The sequence below is a fragment of the Sminthopsis crassicaudata genome, chromosome 1 (genome assembly GCF_048593235.1).
Source record: "Sminthopsis crassicaudata isolate SCR6 chromosome 1, ASM4859323v1, whole genome shotgun sequence".
NCBI classification, from domain to species: domain Eukaryota; kingdom Metazoa; phylum Chordata; class Mammalia; order Dasyuromorphia; family Dasyuridae; genus Sminthopsis; species Sminthopsis crassicaudata.
Window position 1 is genome coordinate 321661188 of NC_133617.1, and position 19821 is coordinate 321681008.

Below are 19821 nucleotides of genomic sequence, written 5' to 3' on the forward strand. Positions count from 1 at the left end.
TAAATATTCTTAAATAAGTTATTTTAAATAACTTTTCATCATGTTTTTAATTTGTCAAGTGGGAGAGGTGGTAGGTTTTATTTTCCTTTTCATTTGTTTTCATCTTGCTAAATAAAAAGGTTTTAAGTATACTCTAAATGCACAACTGCCAAAATCATCAAAGCTTTAGTGAAAACAATTTTGTTAATAGTTTTTTTTCTATCAAGAGATGGTCTAAAGCAGGTGACCCTGCTAGGAATTTATTTTAAGACTTTTCAGTAGGATGGAGGATCAGACTGTAGCTATAATTTTACTTTGCATTGACTGTCAGTTGGAAATATATAGGAAAAGATGTTCTATTCACAGAATTCTCCATAAAAGACCTAAAAATTACATATTTCAACATATTCAACTGACAACCCATGCTTTATTTCACATAAAAATGGTGCACTGAAGAGAAATAAACACTCTGCAACCTATGAAACTCATTTTTATAGAGAACAAGTGTTTTTTTTTTTAAATCAGGATATAATTCATAGTGATAAAGTGGAAAATAAAGACAGATGATTTAAATAATTATTTAATTGCATATGATAATAAAATGTTATAATAATAAATAACAGAATGAGTTTTAATTAGTTAAGTGTATTTAAGCAAACTGTTTTTGCCCTTGTTTTACTGCACTTCCAGTTTAGAATTTTCTTTTCTATCTAGAAATAGAACTGAAACAAATTATATAGTAAATGTATGTACCCTATCTACTTTTACTCAGAATATACACATATATTAAATGTTAAAAGGGGATGTTAAAATTTTCCTACACTTGGTTTATTTTAACATCTATATCCTATCTACACCATGTTCTTTGGCAAAATGTGTGTTGAGGATTTTTTTGTTTTTATTTTTATTTCTGTTCTCATAATAGTATTTTGATATCTAGGATGTAATGAGAATAGAATGAAATACTGTTTGCAAAGTGCTTAACAAAGTGTCTAGAATAAAGTAAGCACATAGTCAACATTTTTTTTCCTTCCTTCATTCCTTCTGATGTTTGGAAACTATGCTTTCAACAGAATACCACTGTGATGGTTACCCAAAGTATCACACTCATTTCTTAGGTAGCCTTAATCATTGAATGGGCAATTCACTCAGTAAAAATGAGAGCTGTTAAATACCTTAGATTGAAAGAGCCAAGTTTTCCCACTGCATTGAGGGCCATCTCTAGTTGTACTGATATACATTGGTCACTGGACTAAGATGATTCCAGAGGAGAAAGCAAGGCTAGTGACTTGGGAAATCTCTTCCTCACTCAAATCCAAATCATTTGCATGTCACTGCATCATCTCCCTGAAGTTGAGAACAAACAATGTACAACATGAGTAAAAGCTGCACCATGGAAGACCAGGCAATAGAGCTACTACATTCCTTCCTTCCTTCCTTCTAATGTTTGAAAACTATACTTCCAAAGGATGGTTGTTTTTCTCCATCCCTCCTATTCTTTCTCCCTCCCTCCCTTCCTTTCTTCTTTCCCTCTTTCCCTCCTTCTGTCTTTCCCTTCCTCCCTCCTTTCCTTCTCTCCTTCCCTTTCCTTCCTTCCTTTCTTTTCTCTTTTCTTCCTTCCTTCCATCCTCCTTCTTTCCTTCCTCCTTCCTTCTTTTGTTCTTTCCTTCCTTTTTTTCTTTTCTTTCTTCATATAATGGGGTCTGTGGACTATATTCCTTCCTTAAGGATTATACCTTAAACTCAAAGCACTCTGACTTTCATTGATTGGCCAATAGAAGTTCCCAGCCAAGCACTCTTGGTCTTTGTTTTGGCCCTGATTGCCTCAGAGTTAATGTCAACAGAAATTGTTTTGGCCAGAAATTTCCCTTTCAAATTGATATTTTATTTCTTTATGTTTTGAATAGGCCATTTTTTGCCTCATTTCTTTCTTACCTAGATTTAATAATTGAATGAGTGATTATCTCAGTCAAAAAAAATAACTGTTAAAGACCTTATACTCACTGAATACTGAATACAGGACCATACTTTAGTTATCCTGATCTATATTTGTTCACTGAATCCAGATGATTTCAGGAAAGAAAGTGAGGCTGGTGAACTTGCACAGTCCTCACTCCCTGAAATTTAATTTATTTGAATGTCATGGCATCACTTCCCTGATGTAATGGTTGTCTTTAAGAAGAAAGGAAAAAACAACAAATGTGGTAAGATAGAGGTAACCTGAGGTTTTTAAATGCTGGATCCTTTCAGTCTGGAAATCCTTCAAACATGGACCCAGTTATTTTATCTAATTAGAACACTGGGCTGAATCAAATAAGAAGAATGTGAGTGGGGGAAATGTAAAACTTTATACTTATATCAAAACAGAGGTTTCAAGATTGAAGAAGCCTGATAAAAATAAATAAATAAATAGTACATGTGTAAAAATACTAGTTTGGTGGAATAAATGCTCAGTATGAAACAATAGAATGAAAAATTTAAAGGTAACAACATAAAGGAATACATTATTAAAGGAAGTATATTATTCTGGAAAGTATATGCCGTGTTATACTCTTCCCATATAAAACAACTCTGTAATTATCATGCTCATTTCTGAGTGCCATACTTAAAAAATGATAAAGATAAATTCAAGAATAAACACAGAAAGGAGATCGGGATCCCAAATGGTGTTAAGAACATGCCAGATGAGGATCAGTTGAAAGGATTAGGAACATTTGGCAGGAGAAAGTCAAGACCTTGTAGTCCTTCTCCTAAAGTATTTGAAGTCTTGTAGAGGAGGGAATTAATTTGTTTTGTTTGATCTCAAAGAGAAGCACTTGATATCATGAATGGAAGTTGCAGAGGATCACATCATGGCCAGAGTGCCAGTAAAACAACCAACCAAACAAATCTTTACAACAGACTTATTGAGAAGTAAAATAAACTACTTGTTTAAAAGTAATAAATCATTAATTCTTCACTGAGACATCGGATGAGCACTTGAGAGCTATGTTTTAGAAGACATTTTTTTTTTCAGGTATGAGTAAGTCTAGATTGTAATCTTAAGGTCCCTTTAACCTTAGAACATTCTATGATCTTTCTACCATAAGTCTAAATTCAAGGGAAAGCTAATTACTTTAAAGTTGGTCATGAGATAATGAGATGATACCCGTATTTTTTAATGGCTGCATATTTTTTCATAAACAATGCTCCAGTAATTGCTTTAATCTCCATTCTTTCCTATGCTTTGCTGTACAAATGTTTTCTATACTGCCAACTAATTAATATATATTTTTATTTACTAATGATACTCAATAAATGGTATTGTAATTTTTGTGGGGTGGGGATGGGATAGAATATAAAATTTTGTTTGAAAGATGAATGAAAGTGAATGCCTTAAAAAGATAAGACTTCCTTTTTTAGTGAATTATTGGAACTTTTAAGATGGGAAAAGATATCTAAGGATTAGAGTGGTATATCTGGGTGGTATCCAAACCATTTAGTTACAGTTATCAACTTTTACATTTACAAGGGAAATATCTGTCTATATGGGTTGTATTTTAATTATACTATAAAGTTAATTCAAGAAAGCAATCCCCAAAGGTAGAATGGTGGACCAGGATTTCTGGATCACTCTTCCAAGACACTAATAGCTAGAAAACCTTGATAGAATTTGTACAATAGCACTTCTATTCTTACTGGTCATGGTCTAAAATCCCTTCAATATTCTGGGACTATCATCCAGCTTAATTACATCCCACTATATTATGGGATATACTAAACAAACTAAAAACTAAAACCAAAATGAATTTGGTATCTGTTTAACAAGGAAAAATTTTCAAATAGGACATATGTCAAATGAATCCAATGATAGAAGACTTGATCATGATATATCTGCTAGGACTTCAGATTTTCCAGAAATCAATTCAGAACTAAGTAAGAATTTTTAAGGGTGGTAGATGCCTGTACATAGTTGAGGCTATAGAGAAACAGCCACATGCTTTAAATGTTAGAAGGAAAAAGGAAAAGATGAAGAAGGCAAATTCACTGAAGCAGAAGGAGATGTATTCAAAAGCACAAATGTAGGGCTTAGTGAAAAATCATCCTTTTTCAAAAATTGAAGTAAAAAGAAGAAGGATAATGAGTGCTAATATTGAAGAGATTTGAGGTAAAGGTCTGAAGAAAAGACATAGCTCACAATGAATGTTCTAAATTTTCTTGGCTAGGCATGAACAAGGTATTCTTTATATTCAGAAAGCTGTTAAAGATGAAAGAAAGGGGGGGGAAGTATTAGGCATGTGTCAGGCACTGTGCTAAATTTTTTATAAATGTACATGAATGTAGGAGAGAAAGAGTGGTTCAGAAAAAAGCACCATGTAAAGTGTGTTAGAGAATTATGAAAGATGAAGGAAAAGGATTTGTGTACATCAGTGAAGACCCATCTGATAAGATAACATACATTTGTAGTAAACCCAGGTAACATCATTTTACAACTATCTTTTAACCAGAATGGAGTAATAGATGATATTGAATGTTTTGTATCTACATTTGCTTTAAGGTTTGTAAAGAGATTTCCTCAATTTATGAGACAAGGAGTAGAAAGTTTCATATATCCATTTAAGAAGATGAGAAAATTGAGATTCTAAAAAGTTTAATAATTTGCTTAGCTAACAAGTGTATGAAGTCACACCTTCAAAGACCAGACTATTCATTCCATCCCCAGAATTCCTTTGTTTTTTAATGCAATTGAGATTAAATGACTTACCTAGAGTTATACAGGTATGAATTGTCAAGTAGCTGAGGCAATTTTCAAAATCAGGTCCTTCTGACTCCAGGACCAGCACTTTATCCATTATACTAATCTGCCCCAATGCCCAGAATTCTTTCCACATAACTGCATTGTTTTTCTATAGTGGGAATAGTGCTGTTAAGTGTCATCATTAGATCTGAATTCCAAACCTGGTTCCATTAGTTTTATTCCCTGGGACTTCTTATTTCTTTTCTTAAAATAAGAGCTTTCACATGTTGATACATAAGTTCCTCTCCAGCTAAATATCTTAAGAGTCTATTCTTTTTAAAAGCTGAATACATACCACAGTAGGTAGGTCATCCAACTATACCAAAATATATATGAGTTTCATTTCAATCTTAGCCAATATGAGAGGTGTGTGTTATTACCTCATAGCTGTCTTAATTTGCATTTCTCTAATAAATAGTGATTTAAAACATATTTTCATATGATTAGAAATTATTTTTAATATCTTCATCTGAAAATTGTCTCTTCATATCCTTTTGACCATTTATCAATTGGAGAATGGCTTATATTCTTATAAATTTGAATTAGTTCTCTATATAGTTTAGAAATGAGGCCTTTATCTTATTTTTATCCTTTTTGGATATGAAAATGTTCTTCTAACTTTTTGCTTCCCTTCTAATCTTTTATGCATTGGTTTCGTTTATATAGAACCTTTTAAACTTAGTATAATCAAAATTATCCATTTTGAATTTCATAATATATACTCTAGTTCTTTGGTCACAAATTCCTTCTTTCTCCTCAGATCTGAGAGGTAGACTATCTTTTGTTCTTCTAATTTGCTTTTAACTTCACTCTTTATGTCTAAATCATGACCTTATCTTGGTATAAGGTGTTAGTTGTTGTTCAGTATCTAGTCACTGCCATACCATTTTCCAATAGTCCCAGAAATTTTTGTCAAATAGTGAGAAAATTCCAGAAGCTGGGATCTTTGGGTTTATCAAATACTAGATTACCATTGTTACTGGCTATTGTGTCTTGTGAAGTTAACCTATTCCATTGTTCAACTATTCTATTTCTTAGCTAGTATCAAATGGTTTTGATGATTACTGTAAATCTATTTTTCTTGTTAAAAAAATCTAAGGATAAAATTATGGTATTTAAAAGACTTGATTATTTTAATCTTTGATAATAGGTTACAATGCTAATGATTTCAGTATACAAGTATTAGTGTGCCAAAAGTTTCAAAAGTGTGATCTTACCATAATCAGAGAAAAATGTAGAAAGAACTAGCAATGCTAAATAGTTCAACTAAATATTTCTTTTTTTTTTTAATTTTTTATTTTATTTTATAATTATAACATTTTTTTGACAGTACATATGCATGGGTAATTTTTTACAACATTATCCCTTGCACTTACTTCTATTCAGATTTTTTCCCTTCCTCCCCCAACCCCCTCCCCCATATGGCAATCAGTCTTATATATGTTAAATATATTACAGTATATTCTAGATACAATATATGTGTGTAGAACCGAATTTTTTGTTGCACAGGAAGAATTGGATCCAGAAGGTAAAAATAACAGTTTACATTCATTTCCCAGTGTTCCTTTTCTGGATGTAGCTGGTTCTGTCCATCATTAATCAATTGGAATTGGATTAGCTCTTCTCTATGTTGAAGATATCCACTTCCATCAGCATACATCCTCGTACAGTATCATTATTGAAGTGTATAATGATCTTCTGGTTCTGCTCGTTTCACTCAGCATCAGTTGATGTAAGTCTCTCCAAGCCTCTCTGTATTTCTCCTGTTGGTCATTTCTTATAGAACAATAATATTCCATAACATTCATATACCATAGTTTACCTAACCATTCTCCAATTGATGGACATCCATTCATCTTCCAGCTTCTAGCCACTATGAAAAGGGTTGCCACAAACATTTTGGCACATACAGGACCCTTTCCCTTCTTTAGTAGTTCCTTGGGGTATAAGCCCAGTAGTAGTATGGCTGGGTCAAAGGGTATGCACATTTTGATAACTTTTTGGGCATAATTCCAGATTGCTCTCCAGAATGGTTGGATTCTTTCACAACTCCACCAACAATGCATCAGTGTTCCAGTTTTCCCACAGCCCCTCCAACATTCATCGTTATTTGTTCCTGTCATCTTAGCCAATCTGACAGGTGTGTAATGATACCTCAGAGTTGTCTTAATTTGCATTTCTCTGATCAATAGTGATTTGGAACACTCTTTCATATGAGTGGAAATAGTTTTAATTTCATCATCTGAAAATTGTCTGTTCATATCCTTTGACCATTTATCAATTGGAGAATGGCTTGATTTCTTATAAATTAAAGTCAATTCTCTGTATATTTTGGAGATGAGGCCTTTATCAGAACCTTTAACTGTAAAAAATTTTTCCCAATTTGTTACTTCCCTTCTAATCTTGTTTGCATTAGTTTTGTTTGTGCAGAAACTTTTTAATTTGGTGTAATCAAAATGTTCTATTTTGTGATCAATAATGGTCTCTAGTTCTCCCTTAGACACAAACTCCTTCCTCCTCCACAAGTCTGAGAGGTAAACCATCCCATGTTCCTCCAATTTATTTATGATTTCATTCTTTATGCTTAAATCTTGGACCCATTTTGATCTAATCTTAGTATGTGGTGTTAAATGTGGGTCCATGCCTAGTTTCTGCCATACTAATTTCCAGTTTTCCCAGCAGTTTTTGTCAAATAATGAATTCTTATCCCAAAATTTGGGATCTTTGGGTTTGTCAAAGATTAGATTGCTATTTTTATTCACTATCTTGCCCTGTGAACCTAACCTATGCCACTGATCAACTAGTCTATTTCTTAGCCAATACCAAATGGTTTTGGTGACTGTTGCTTTATAATATAGCTTTAAATCAGGTACACTTAGACCACCTTCCTCTGACTTTTTTTCCATTAGTTCCCTTGCAATTCTCGACCTTTTATTGTTCCATATGAATTTTGTTGTTATTTTTTCTAGGTCATTAAAATAGTTTCTTGGGAGTCTGATTGGTATAGCACTAAATAAATAGATTAGTTTGGGGAGTATTGTCATCTTTATTATATTCGCTCGGCCTATCCAAGAACACTGAATGTCTTTCCAATTATTTAAATCTGACTTTATTTTTGTGGCAAGTGTTTTGTAATTTTGCTCATATAATTCCTGACTCTCCTTTGGTAGATATATTCCCAAATATTTTATACTATCGACTGTTATTTTGAATGGAATTCAACTAAATATTTCAATGAAATTTCTATAGACTTATGATCTAATTCATGACATTGCTGCCTCAAGGTATGAGTATCATAACCTAATTCTTTCCTTCTTGAAGTCCAATTACACATTTCCAATGGCAAATTTTCCACAATGAGTCTCTGATAAATATGTTCATTTTCTTGACATTGTATGAATGATATGAAACATGTCTACTGCCCATAATTTGTGCCTCACTATCAATATACAACAAACATTTATTCTTTTCTAGTTATATGGGCTTTAATGATAATATTATTACCAATTCTCTTACATAATTAATAGTTGTTAATATATTAAGTCCTACTTTTGGCCACCTAATACTTCCCTGTTGCCATTTGGTGACACTGAACTTTATTATTTGGAGACACTAACATAAAATAACCTATAGCTATACAGTATTATATATAGCTTAGGCATTATGCTAAATAGAAAAAAAAAAAAAGATTAAATCACATTCTGCCCTTAATGAGCTTAAAATTGAATGAAGGAAACATTACAAGATACATACAGAACTGATAAAAGGTGAACAAAGAGGAAAAAATTCCAACAACTGAGGAGATGAAGGAAGACCATCTGGAGAAAGTGTTGTTGAAATGAGTCTTGGAAGAAATCAGTAATTCTAAAAAGAGATGAAGGAAAAAAAATAAGGTATAGGGGATAGTCAGTAAGCATGGTAATGGTGGCAGATGGAGTATATAATATGAGAGGAAAATCAAGGAAGCCAAAATAGCTGGATTATGTAATGCATGAAGGCAATAAAGTATAAGAAGACTGGAAAGGTAGGAAGGGATCATGTCATGATGAACCTTACATGCCAAATAAAAGACTTTATTTTTGATTCTGGAGGTAAAACAACTACTAAAAGTTTTTTTTTTTCCATTTACTGTATCTAAGATATATATATATATATATATATATATATATATATACTATTGGACTCACTAAGTTGTCACACAACCAACTATGAATCATAACTTGGACACTACATTATTATGAACTTTGTAGATATAAAATAATCTCTTCCATATGTGAAGAATAAAACAAGAAAGAAAATTGAATAGGGAAAAATCACAAATCTTCCTTTTGCATAGCTTTTCAAACACTAAATATTAATTTTCACATGGTAATTTAATACTGTCCAGCTTTTATAAATGTATTTTGAACTTTCCTTCTATTTTCTTTTTGTTATAGTACTTATTTCTTAATTGTTTTCACTTTTGATTTTGTTGTCCATTCCCCCTCCATCAAAAAGCAAAAACAAAAAAGAAAGGACTCATCTGTAACAAATAAATACAATAATACTTGACATTTCAGAAAAAAAGACCTTTATCATCTCCTTCCCAAACAGACTTTTCTACAGTTATCACTGTCTTAGAAATAATAATAATAATGTCAACCACAGTTATCAGCAAATTATAACAAATACAAGACAGTTGTTCTCAGATATAAATTAAAATTAAGATTCTAATAATAAAAATGCTTTAAAGTTGCTAGCATACATACTTGAGCAATGATGTAAGGCAGTATACTTAATATAAAAACAAAATGAAATGTGTGTAATATTTAAACTTCAAGAAAAAAGAAAAGGCATTTTTTAAATTTTCACATGAGATTACTAATTATACTGAGTTGATTTTTTTGTAGAATATGGAGCTGGCAAAGTATTTGATCATTTGTGATCCCTTCTATTTGCTTTTTAGAAGATGGGCTGAATATTCCCCCTTTCAGGAGAAAGGAATAGTTTAGAATGTGATCTTTTTTTTGTTTGTTTGTTTCTTTTTAAATTAATATTCATTTTCTTTTTAATCCACATTTTAGGTTCTCTTTCCTTCTCCAATAATATCTCTGTTTAACAAAAAGAGAAAAGGAAAATAAAATTCTCATAACAAAAATGCAAAGTAAATCCACATAATATCCGAGCCCTAAAATGTATGCCTAATTCTGCATTGTTATTTGAATGTCTTTGTCAAACAATGAGTAGCCTGCTTCATCTTTCTTTGTACAAAAATATAATTTCATTTGTAATATTCTCTTTAAAATGTAATGTTCTCTTGTTGGGGTTTCCTTGGAGTCTCTAGAGGCAGCCTTAAGTTTCAGTTCAGTAATCACAAGCGCAGCCAGGGATTAAAGTCCAAAGCCTTTATTGTCTCCTTCAAAGTCTTGTCTCCTGCACTTGGGGCTGGACTAGTTTTTCTGGAGGCCTATCTCTCTCCTTGGTTCTGAGAGGCCTGCCTTCTTTGGCTTCTGAATCTCTGGACTGAATCCTGGCTGAGGCTCCTAGCTTATATATACTCTCTTAAAGGTGTGAATCTTGTAGAACTCTGGGAAGTACTAAGTACATTAGTGAACTAGAGAACTGTTAACTACTATGCTAAATTAGATAACTGACAGCACCTTATTTCAAGTTCTGGCCCATAACATTCTTTGAACAAAATTCCTAAGCAATTGAATATTTTTTCCATTATAATGTTATTATTATTGTTGTTCTGGTTACTCAATTCTCTATCAGTTCATCCACATCTTACCAGTTTTCCTTGAAATTTTCCATTTTGTCATTTCTTTATAATGCTATCAGATCTCATCAAGCCATTTATGTTTATGTGTGCCCTGTGTTTAACTACTCTCTAAAAGGTTCTGCTCCTTGATTTTCAGACTTCCTCCTCCTTTCCTCACTCTTTTGCTCCCCCCTCTCCCTCTCCTTCCCCTCCTTCCCACCCTCCCTCCCTCCCCTTCTTTCCCTCTCTTCCTCCCCCTCCTTCCTTTCCTTCTCTCTCTCTCTGTCTGTTACTCTCTCCTCTCTCTCTCTCTCTCTCTCTCTCTCTCTCTCTCTCTCTCTCTCTCTCTCTCTGTCTCTTTCTCTCTCTCTCTGTCTCTGTCTCCTATCATGAAAAGGACTTCAATATTTTTAGGCAAAGGGAGTAAAATTGGGTCCTTACACACACACACACACACACACACACACACACACACACATACACACACACACACACATACACACACACAGAGTTCGTTTAATATTTTTCACCTTTTGTAATTTGAGTTCCAAATTCTCTTCCTCCCTCCTGTTCCTCTCCCACCCTTTGGGAAGATAATTTTTACATGTAAAATTATACAAAACATATTTCCATGTTAGCCATATTGTAGAAAATAATTACGAAAATCAAGAAACATAAAGAGAAAAAAGTATACTTCATTATGCATTGAGAGCTCATCAGTTGTCTCTATAGAGGCAGGTAGTCTAATTCATTATGTTTTCTTTGGAACTGTCTTGAATTATTGTATTGTTCAGAGTATCTGAGTCTTACACAATTCATCATCATTATAATATTGCTGTTACTTTGTATGATTTTTTGCTCTAGTTCTTCTAATTTTTCTTTGAATCAGTTCATATAAGTCTCTCAGCTATTTCCTGAAACCATCGTATTTGTCATTTCTTATAGTATAATAATATCCTATCACATTTTTATGTTATAGCTTGTACAAGTATTCCCCAATTGATAGGCATCCCTTCACTTTCAATTATTTGCCAACAGAAAGAGCTGTGCTATGAAGATAATTTTTTTCGCGTAGATCTTTTCCTCCCCTTTCTTTGTTCTCCTGAGGATAGCAAACTGAAAAATAAAATATGTTCTTTTTAAAAGTTGCTAATAACTTTTATGTCTTAGAGTACAACAATTTAAAAACATTAATGGCATCTACTTTAAATTCTGTGATTTTAACACATTTAAAAATTAGTGAAACAGTACTCATTCTAATATACTGATGCTATATTCATTAGCATTCCTGTTCCATTAAGGCTTTGATTTGAGATGTCATTTTTGGTTTTGTATTTATTTATTTTTTGTTTTAGTAGTAAAGTGATTCTTATGTGTTCTATTTCTCTTTGGAAATGTAATTACATATGTGAGTTTACATCTTGAACAATGCCACTTATAAAGCAATAAATCTTATTAAAATTAATGTGGTTTATCATAAGTTGTTTTTAAAATTAATCTCCTTCTTGTGACAGTCATCTTTTATTGAACTAATTGAAAAAAATTCTTAAATATAATGCTCGCCCTACATAACTTCATAAACCAGCAAAGTCTCATGCTGCCTCTATCCAAAAGTATATCTCTTTAGGTATTTTAAGGGCACCATCTCTTCACTTATGCTTCATCTTTATTATTTTGGTTTTGTGAATTGTATTGATTACAGTTTTCAAAGTCTCATATAGTTATTTTCCCCTAGAATTCTGTTATCATGATATAAATTGGTTTCTCAATTTTCCTCACTTTGTTCTACATCACTTAATAGATGGTATATTTCATTATTTCTTATGTCACAATAATATTTTCTTACTTTACATGCCACAATTAGTTCAGCTATTTTCCAATAGGAAGATGTTCCCTCAATTTCCAATTTTCTAATTCATAATTTCTACTCTCCATGAAAAGAAGTATTATAAATGTTTTTGTAGTTAGAGATTTTTTCTTCTTTATTTGAATTTTTGGTGGTATAGACCAAAACTTCTTAAACTATGTACATATAGGGTCACAACTGAAGTTGGAGGGCCATGAAAATGTTTTATTATCAGATTTGTTTATATTTATATCTATATACACATAAAAGTTTCTTGAATAAAAGGTGGTCAAGAGTCAAAGAGTTTAAGAAACCCTCATGTAGTTTCAGGAGAAGACATATAACATTAACATATATGTACATTTTTTTTTGTAAATTCATTTTTAAGCATACACAAAATGATAAAAGAAAAATAAAGCATTGTCATGTGTACAACAGAACCTGAGAAGATTCAATACAAAACAATAGATTTCCTTTTCCAGGAGACTTATTTAGTAATTTTTACACATTGTTTTCAAATTTGCATGGCTTTTCTTTGCTTTCTTATGGGTTTTCTTTTGTTTTCTGCTGTGCCCTTTTCGCTTTATTTTCCCCTCCCTCCCCCAATTCCATGCTACAATAAAGCACACAAACACACATATGCATGTATATATATATATATATATATATATATATATATATATATATATATATATATATACATGCATATGTGTGTTTGTGTGCTTTATTGTAGCATATACACATATATATATATATACATATATAAACTTAGTATTATAATATACACATACACATGTATGTAAGACCATATTATGCTTATTTCTTCTTGTCATCTGCTTCTCTGAAGATAGATAGCATTTTCCTTTGTAAGTCCAAGTCTTTCGACGTTTTTTTCTACATCAAGAAGCTCATCAAAATGTATACACGTTTTAATAATTTTCTGGGCAGAGTTCCAAATTGCTTTGTAGAATCTCTAGAGTAATTTACAGTTCCACCTACAGTGAATTAATATGCTTGTTTTCCTTCAATCCCTTCAATATTTGTCACATTTTTTTTTTCTTGGTGAGGAGGGTGAGATAGAATGGGGATTATCTTTCACAGATTATTTTTGTCAATCTAGCAAGGTTGAAGTGGAACTTCTGAATAAATTTTAATTTCTCTTACTATGAGCTAGTTGGAGAATTAAAAAATTTTGATTATTGAAAATTTGGATTTCTTCCTTTGAAAACTGCTTTTAAAAATATTTTTTAATCTGATATCTCTTGGAAAATGGCTCTTGTTCTTACAATTTTGAATTAGCCAATTGAATATCTTATATATAAAATCTCTATTAGAAAACCTATTCAAAGAATTTTCCCTTTTACTAATTCAAAGTATATTTTTGTAAGAACTAATTTTTTTTACTTTATAGAATCAAGATTATTTTTTTAATCTTCTGTTATCCCTTTAACAACCATGAAATCTTCTCATGTATAAATATGAAAATTAATTTCTTCTATAAACTTTTTAGTGAATTGTGATGTCACCTTTTTATTTATAAATCATATTTATTTGTAGTTTACACTACTATGATGTCCATAACCTAATTTCTGCTTAATTGCATTATAATTTACTCAGCAGGTTTTGTCAAATAACAGTAATTTTTTTTCTTCTCTCTCTTCCCTATTCATTTCCTTTCTATTGATTTAATCATCACTACTAATTTAGAATAGTTTGTTTTTTTAGATTAGCACCCCTATAAGGAATCTTCCTGACACCCATACAAAGGATTGATTCTTTGCCCTAATTTAAATGTTTTGTTTACTCTACTCAACTTGGAGCCTCTTCAGTAAAGTTTATGACATTTTTAATGAGTTATATAAAGGTAAAATCAAAGTATATTAAGGTATCTATTATTGGACAGAAATGGTAAAGAAAAGTAAAGGAAAGGTAGACTTGTTTTGGAACTTATATCATTCTTTAAACAGGTAAATTGAACAAGTTTCATTAGCGAGAGTCTTCTGTTCCAGTTAGCTCATAAGCACCCAAATTCCCCCAATCTCTCTTTTCTCTGAACAACCTCCCTTCTCTTTAATTTTCTTAAAGACCATCTTTCTATTTCTTTTTTTCTTTCATTTTTTTTAAACCCTTAGCCCTGTGATGTCTGTTCTTTTCAGGAAAGAAACAATTTGTTAAGTTTTGGGCAAAATGGTAAACACTCCTTTGCTCAAAAATGGTGATAGCCCCAAATTTCCTTGACAGGAAAGTGGGAAGATATCTCCTTCTAAATCAAAAATTCCAAGATACTCTATTACTCTATTACATTTATGATTTGGAACATCATTTTTCATTTGGCTACTGATAATTTTGATTCTTTTAAGAAAGACAACAGTCATTCTTCATTTATTTGTTTTTATCCCAGTGTTAGTAAAGCAGGTTGTTGCAAAAGAACGGACCATCCTGGGGACTGAAGCAATTAGAACAATACTATCTGAAAAAGACAAGAGTTATTATCTCCCATGAGTCTTTCTTCTATTTATGCTCTTTGTCAGCTTCTTCCATGGGAGCATAAAACAGTTTTGGTGACCATGTATCAGTTCGATTTATTCTTCATTTGAAAGAATGAAATTGTCTTTGTTTTATATCTTTCATAGAAACATTTTATTTTACCAAGCATAATGGCATTTTATTATTAGGGAATTGTTATAGTGGCATTTTTGCTTGGCTGAATCCAACGCATTCTGATAGTCAACTAGTATTAAGCAGAGTAACATTTCACATTCTTTATGCTTTTCTTCAGTCAAGTGTGTTCAAATAAATATGCAGTTTGTAGAATATCATTTGTAGAAGAATACCTATTCCTATGTCATATCTTTATCGTATAAACTTTAAAAGTAGAAAATTGACTAATGAAGGAGAATAGTTTTTAAAATATGCATAACCTAATATTAAATCACACACAAGATGCCTGAAAGGAAAATCCATAAAATGTTCATATCAAATTTTTTAAAAAGTTATTATCATTTCTTTGGCAATATTTTAATGAAATACTTTTCTTTTTGAATTGATACAAAAAGTTTATCTTGTAATAACTTATTATTCTGATTAATCATCTGAGTATGCAGATAACCCACAGTTCTCAGTCCTTTACCAGAAGAATATAACTTTAGCAAGTCTTAACAGGCTGGAAAAAAATAAACTCCAGACCTGGCTACAAACTGCTTTTCCTCTACGTATCAGCCTACCTTGGTTTGTATGGACTCATCACTAGAACACTGCCAACTATGTGTTTTGTTTATTTTATTGTTTGGTTTTTGTTTGTTTTGTTTTTTAATCTTTATGACTTCTAAGCATAAAAACTATACTTTTTAAAAGGATATAATATGCTAAATGAAAGGAGCTTATACATTGATACAATCTCACAAACTTGAAGTCTGAAAAGTTACATTGTTTTTCCTCTTTATAATTATTGCAAAGTTTAAGATTACTAAGGTAAGATATCATAAAGTGCAGTAAGATGGCTCCATGCTACCAACAAAATTCCAATGGAATTCAGCTCTTTAATAATTCAGCAGTGTCTTCCTTGCATGCTTTATGTCTTAACTTTTAGCTTCATCTACAGATGTATCACATCTGTATGACTTATTGAGATCATTATACCCGTATAACAAGAGTCAGAATGTGAGTGTATATTAAAGTATGTGCCTTGTTTCTATATTTAAATGAAATTCAATGGAACAAATTAAGCATACACAAAACAAAGCTGATGAATTAAGCCACATCATGCTGCTTTTTCAAGTTATGATGGGGAGCAGATAAATAAATAGTTAAATGTAAAAAATTTAAAAGAAATGCTAATTTTATAATCATTTTCAATAAGTTATACATTTTTATGGTGTGTGTCCTTAATTTAAAAGCCAGAATTAAAGATAGCAAGATGTTTAGAGTGCCAATCAAGAGGGGAAAAAATGATATTCACAACAGATGATCATCCTGAAAGAACTTATGGTAAAAGGTTTAGGTAAAGCCTCAATAAGAATCATTGGCTATGAAGTCTAGTCACTGACTGGAAGTTTTAAAATGAGTTTGCATTTTTTTCATAATACATTTAAAATCAAAATCCTAAATGTTCTTTTTAAGCAATTAGATTTTGAGAGCATGCTTTCTGAATATATCTGAATAGATAAATAGATAGATGATAGATAGATAGGTAATTAGGTAGTAATAGAGATATAGTTCTTCAAACTTCTTTTTTTTTCCTTCTCTATTGTTAGTATACAAAATGCTAGCATTTCAAACTATTTCATTCTTTATGTGAGATATGTATCAAAAGTGGTCAATATATAAAGTGAATTTTCATTTCCCACAGAGTGTGTTTATCTAAAATGTACACATTAATTAACCAACCTCATTACCAGGACTGCATATCAAATTCTTATACTTATTTTAAAATATATTTGGCAGTATTTTATATATGTTTCTAAAATGAAGTGTCTATTAATTGTGCCTTCTCATAACTTATATATTCATGCATAATTGTTAAGCATCTAATATTTATATTAACTCACTTAAAAAAAAAAAGTATCCCTGCAATATATTCACTCCCCAAATCTCACTCTAACCTCCATCTCTTATGCTCCACCCTACCTCCAGGTGGAGCATATGGTAGAGATTTTCTTTCAGTTGATTGAGAAATGTAGGAGGAAATTTCCTACATTCTCCACTTCTTATTTTATTGCTTCTATATTTTTCTCTTTAGCCAGGAAACAAAGGGAGAGTTATAGCTGTCAACAATAGCCACTAAGAGATAATACCTAACATTTATATAATGCTTCAAAAATTTGTAAAGTGCTTTATAAATATTATTTCACTTCACCCTCCCAACATTCATGGCATATGCTATTTTTCATTCTTAATTTTTGAAGAAGACCAATGCTATCATTGGTGCTGTCTTGTGAAGTGGATTTAAGTGAAGCAGAATTGCACAAAATTATTAGCCTCTCTCTTCCAGAGTCATCAAAATCCAATGGCAGGACATAAGTCAGTATAGTTGATTATGTCCCAGGATGCATTTCCAAGCCCTCCATAGGCTCTATTTCAGATGGCCATTGAAACTAATTATCCTCGCTGTCCACCAATGGAATTCTTCATATAACTCATCAACAGGTGGAAGGCACTGGCATATAGATATAGTAATATTACCACATCCTTAAAATGAAGAAGCTGAGCTCAAGAGAGATTTAAAACTGGAAATCTATTCAAGATATTTTTACATGATATGAAAAATTAACTAAATATTTAAGCTGTCAAGAGAAATATTATATCAAAGGCTATCATCATAAATCATATTCCCACCTCAGACATAGAATTATTTTACTATAGTTTGGAATAGGCTTGAGAGCCTTGAGTTATTCACTAGACTCTGTAGGTCAGATAATTGATATACATGTTCATTTTCTTGGACACAAGCCAATTTTAAAATGTTTTTAATGTCTTTATGTCCAGTGTTTCTAGAAATGAATAAATGCAACGATAATACATATGGCTGCACTTAGGTCATCAAATAGATTCCATAGGATAAAAAACTGAAAATTCAAATGCTCTATAATTTATATTCTAAGAATCATAAGCATTATTTTTGTACTGTAAAGATAGCACACTACTAATGTATCATGCTAAGAATTGTGAATATATTGGTTCTTATTCCAACTCTGTTACTTCCTGTGTATATATGTCAAACAATTAAATTTCTTGATCTTCAGCTTAAGCATTTTTTTAAAGTTTTAATGATATTCACGTTTATCTCTTACATGATAATTGTGAGTAGAGCATCATAAATAATAAAATATAATACAAATATGAACCATTACTACTATAATTATTCCCCAAGACATTCCTAAGCTAATGCTAATAATGAAAGTGCTTACTATGTGTGAGGTACTTTGATAAGTGTTTTATAATTATCTTACAAATAATTTTTTTTTTACAGATTTTACATTCTACAGATAGGGAAACTGATGCAAATAGAAATAAACTGATCTGTCCAGGATCACACATTTAGTAAGTATTCGAGGTCAGATTTGAATTTAAATCTTCCTGACTCCAATGCTTCAAGATGGAGAAGTGACTGATATGCTGATGTTTAATCATTTAATAAGCCTTTATTAAGCATATCACATGCTAATAAGTGTCTGAATACAAGGAAAATAAGTCATCCTTACTCCAAGCCTGGCACTCTTATCTACTCTGTTACCTAGCTGTCCAAGAAAGTATTCACACACATATAATCATTATGTGTATATATATATATATATATATATATATATATATATATATATATATATATATATATATATATATATATATATATATATATGTAGGGTGTTGGAGATGTAGATACATATGTAAATAACATGACATCTAGGTATATCCATGTATATGTATATATCCCTCTGTATTAATATATTTTTTCATATTAATACATGGGTTTATATATCATACTCAGATGCCATTGAGGCTTTATAGATGTGTGGTGATTTTCAAGTCTTTTTGGATCTTTTGAAATCATAGTCTTTGTTAGATTGCCAATGGTGATTCTCTATTTAATCAGATGGAATAATTTTTTAGATTATATACAGCAATGGCATTTGGGAGGTGCTTTACATGATTTGAAATGTTTACTTTCTTTCTGATAAAAGGAAGTCTTTTCTGGATAATATCTAATTAGACATTAATTCTTCCTGACATACTGTACTATGAAATTTTCTGCTATCACCTTTTATGATTTATGAAAAATTCTGAACCAAGTTATATCCCAATTCTTTCTAATGCTTCACACCTTTAAATCCTATAGTCTTTAATTTTATGTATTTTATATAATGTATGTATATAATTATATATATATATACATACATATATATAATATTTTCTTGAATTTGTTTATTCTTTCTTTCTTTTATAGATTTTTTTTAATTGTTAAAATTAATTGTTAAAAATGGGATTTAGACATTTGAATCAGTACTTTTTTTTTTTTTTTTTTTTTTTTTTTTTTGTAAATAAATGAAGTCACTAAAGCCCAGTGGTGGTGATTAACCCAATGTCATGAGAGAGCACTGAGATCCTAACAGCAAAGCAAATATACTTCCATCAAACTTCCTGATTAATTCATCCATTCATTCATTTAGCAAATGTTCAGAATTGCAATAGATGCTTGAATTAGCAAGGTGAATCCTTCTAATGAATTTACAATCGTGTGGGAAATAAGAAAAGGGCCCAAATAGGAATAATATAAATTAAAGTGCTATAAGTGCATAGAAGAGGAAAACAACTTTTAAAAGTACTCTGGGTAGTTCCAGAAGAGAAAAATCTCTTTTAGCTTGCATGAGAATGCAAATTTGAAAGATAAATAGGATTTTAATAGGTGGGAATGCATTCTAGTCTAGTCATGAACTTGTGTGAATGAAATTGCAGAAGTGAGATAAATTGTGATAAAAATGGGAA

The 19821-nt window shown here is 31.1% G+C and overlaps 1 protein-coding gene across 8 annotated transcripts in view; it reads left to right on the forward strand.

Moving 5' to 3' along the window:
* CDH18 (cadherin 18) overlaps positions 1-19821 on the forward strand; it is an 860832-nt gene that overhangs the window by 327317 nt on the left and 513694 nt on the right. For 2 of the 8 annotated variants that reach the window (XM_074279091.1, XM_074279092.1), the window contains one exon: positions 18311-18381. The exons of the other annotated variants lie outside the window; for them this stretch is intronic. The gene's annotated coding sequence lies outside the window, so the exon portion shown is untranslated. The remainder of the gene's footprint in view (positions 1-18310; positions 18382-19821) is intronic. 8 annotated transcript variants of the gene reach the window in all.